Consider the following 4,002-nt stretch of genomic DNA (forward strand, 5'->3'; position numbering starts at 1 on the left):
TGACCTTCTACCCTTGACGGGCCATTCGCAGATTTTTGCCCGGCCTGTGTTTAAGGAGGCGGCCGGTACCTCCCTCCTTGGATGACCTTCTACCCTTGACGGGCCATTCGCAGATTTTTGCCCGGCCTGTGTTTAAGGAGGCGGCCGGTACCTCCCTCCTTGGATGACCTTCTACCCTTGACGGGCCATTCGCAGATTTTTGCCCGGCCTGTGTTTAAGGAGGCGGCCGGTACCTCCCTCCTTGGATGACCCACTACCCTTGACGGGCCCATTCGCAGATTTTTGCCCGGCCTGTGTTTAGGGAGGCGACCGGTCCTCCGTAGCTTGATCGGATTTCCCTTCCGGCCTGTGTTTAAGGAGGCGGCCGGTCCTCCGTAGCTTGATCGGATTTCCCTTCCAGCCTGTGTTTAAGGAGGCGGCTGGTCCTCCCCGGTCGGTTGCCAAGCGACCGGGACCCGCAAGTGGGCAGGAACCGTCCACCCAACGCCGGCGAGCCGGGGCCGGTGGGGGCCCTACCAAGGCGGGTCTAACTTCAGGCGGTGCAAACGGGGGAGGGGGGTAAGGACGGCTGCCGGGAGCAGACAGCCGTCCCCGGGAGGGGGTAGTAGCTTCGCGGCGGCCGCCGGGAGCAGACGGCCGTCCGCGCATTCTGCCAATGCCTGTAGGACTTTGAATATTTCACAGCCGTGCTGTGGCACTTAGAAAGTTTTTCAGAGACGTGGCACTTAGAAAGTTTTTTCAGAGATGTGGCACTTAGAAAGTTTTTCAGAGATGTGGCACTTAGAAAGTTTTTGAGAGATGTGGCACTTAGAAATTTTTTGAGAGATGTGGCACTTTGAAAATTTTTGAGAAATGTGGCACTTAGAAAATTTTCTCTCTCTCTCTGGAAGTGCCGTGCCTTCTTCAGTTCTGCTATCCGAGCAGGGGACGCTTGCTGGCGGCCGTTACCAGCGCTCGGACCAGGCCCAATTGATTTGCATGGAAAACAATTGCGTCCCCCATGCTCGTTCTGACTATATTTTGCGAAAGGGGGGTAAAGTGATGAGTACACTAAGTGGGGGGACCAACCCATGTACTCTAGAAAAAGTACATGGGTTGACAAAAGACCAGTTCGTACTGCACCCCTGGTACCCAAACCCCTGGTACCTTTAGGCACTTAGAAAAATTTCGCCCAAATTTGGAGGTCGCTCCAGGGGAAGAGGCCGAATTTTCGCCTATTACGGCCGACCGCGGGAACCAGCCGAGGCGGACGCTTTTCGGCGCAAGAGCCGTTGGCACTTAGAAAATATTCGCTAAACTTCAAAGGACCTCCAGGGGAAGAGGCCGAATTGTCACTTTTTCTGGCCGACATCGGGAACCAGCCGAGTCGGACTCTTTACGGCGGAGCAGCCGTTGGCACTTAGAAAATATTCGCCAAACTCGGCCGGACTTCCAGGGGAAGAGGCCGAATTGTCACTTGTTCTGCCCGACATCGGGAACCAGCCGAGTCGGACACTTTAAGGCGGAGCAGCCGTTGGCACTTAGAAAATATTCGCCAAACTTGAACGGACCTCCAGGGGAAGAGGCCGAATTTTCACCTGTTCTGGCCGACATCGGGAACCAGCCGAGTCGGACTCTTTAAGGCGGAGCAGCCGTTGGCACTTAGAAAATATTCGTTAAACTTGAAAGGACCTCCAGGGGAAGAGGCCGAATTGTCACTTGTTCTGGCCGACATCGGGAACCAGCCGAGTCGGACGCTTTAAGGCGGAGCAGCCGTTGGCACTTAGAAAATATTCGTTAAACTTGAAAAGACCTCCAGGGGAAGAGGCCGAATTGTCACTTGTTCTGGCCGACATCGGGAACCAGCCGAGTCGGGCCCTTTAAGGCTGAGCAGCCGTTGGCACTTAGGAAATATTTGCCTTAACTCGGCCGGACTTCCAGGGGAAGAGGCCGGATTTTCACTTGTTCTGGCCGACATCGGGAACCAGCCGAGTCGGACGCTTTAAGGCGGAGCAGCCGTTGGCACTTAGAAAATATTCCCCAAACTTGAACGGACCTCCAGGGGAAGAGGCCGAATTTTCACTTGTTCTGGCCGACATCGGGAACCAGCCGAGTCGGACTCTTTACGGCGGAACAGCCGTTGGCACTTGGGAAATATTCGCCGAACTCGGCCGGACTTCCAGGGGAAGAGGCCAATTTTTCACTTGTTCTGGACGACATCGGGAACCAGCCGAGTCGGACCCTTTACGGCGGAACAGCCGTTGGCACTTAGGAAATATTTGCCTTAACTCGGCCGGACTTCCAGGGGAAGAGGCCGGATTTTCACTTGTTCTGGCCGACATCGGGAACCAGCCCAGTCGGACTCTTTACGGCGGAGCAGCCGTTGGCACTTAGGAACTATTCGCCGAACTCGGCCGGACTTCCAGGGGAAGAGGCCGATTTTTCACTTGTTCTGGCCGACATCGGGAACCAGCCGAGTCGGACCCTTTACGGCGGAACAGCCGTTGGCACTTAGGAAATATTTGCCTTAACTCGGCCGGACTTCCAGGGGAAGAGGCCGGATTTTCACTTGTTCTGGCCGACATCGGGAACCAGCCGAGTCGGACCCTTTACGGCGGAACAGCCGTTGGCACTTGGGAAATATTTGCCTTAACTCGGCCGGACTTCCAGGGGAAGAGGCCGGATTTTCACTTGTTCTGGCCGACATCGGGAACCAGCCGAGTCGGACACTTTACGGCTGAGCAGCCGTTGGCACTTAGGAAATATTTGCCTTAACTCGGCCGGACTTCCAGGGGAAGAGGCCGGATTTTCACTTGTTCTGGCCGACATCGGGAACCAGCCGAGTCGGACACTTTAAGGCTGAGCAGCCGTTGGCACTTAGGAAATATTTGCCTTAACTCGGCCGGACTTCCAGGGGAAGAGGCCGGATTTTCACTTGTTCTGGCCGACATCGGGAACCAGCCGAGTCGGACACTTTAAGGCTGAGCAGCCGTTGGCACTTAGGAAATATTTGCCTTAACTCGGCCGGACTTCCAGGGGAAGAGGCCGGATTTTCACTTGTTCTGGCCGACATCGGGAACCAGCCGAGTCGGACACTTTAAGGCTGAGCAGCCGTTGGCACTTAGGAAATATTTGCCTTAACTCGGCCGGACTTCCAGGGGAAGAGGCCGATTTTTCACTTGTTCTGGCCGACATCGGGAACCAGCCGAGTCGGACGCTTTACGGCGGAGCAGCCGTTGGCACTTAGGAAATATTCGTTAATCTTGAACGGACCTCCAGGGGAAGAGGCCGAATTTTCACTTGTTCTGGCCGACATCGGGAACCAGCCGAGTCGGACGCTTTACGGCGGAGCAGCCGTTGGCACTTAGGAAATATTCGTTAATCTTGAACGGACCTCCAGGGGAAGAGGCCGAATTTTCACTTGTTCTGGCCGACATCGGGAACCAGCCGAGTCGGACACTTTACGGCGGAGCAGCCGTTGGCACTTAGGAAATATTCGCCAAAATGTTCCGGACCTCCAGGGGAAGAGGCCAAATTTTCACTTGTTCTGGCCGACCGGGTGAACCGGCCGAGGCGGACACTTTACGGCGGAGCAGCCGTTGGCACTTAGGAAATATTCGCCAAAATGTTCCGGACCTCCAGGGGAAGAGGCCGAATTTTCACTTGTTCTGGCCGACCAAGGGAACCAGCCGAGGCGGACACTTTACGGCGGAGCAGCCGTTGGCACTTAGAAATTATTCAGACTTCCATAAACACACATCGGCCTTTTGCCGTCACTGCCCGGGATGGGCACCGTGGTAGCTCGGACAGTTCGTGTGACAGCTTCCGCTGGCACTTAGACAATTTTTAAAATGAAAATAAACAGTTCTGCACATACGTGCCGACTATATTTTGCGAAAGGGGGGTAAAGTGATGAGTACACTAAGTGGGGGGACCAAGTACATAAAGCCCACCCCTGGTACCTCAGAGAGGCCGAATTGACACATTTTGTGTCCGACCGCGGGAACCAGCCGAGGCGGACGC

Source organism: Syngnathus scovelli, unplaced genomic scaffold (genome assembly GCF_024217435.2).
Source record: "Syngnathus scovelli strain Florida unplaced genomic scaffold, RoL_Ssco_1.2 HiC_scaffold_53, whole genome shotgun sequence".
Lineage (NCBI taxonomy): Eukaryota > Metazoa > Chordata > Actinopteri > Syngnathiformes > Syngnathidae > Syngnathus > Syngnathus scovelli.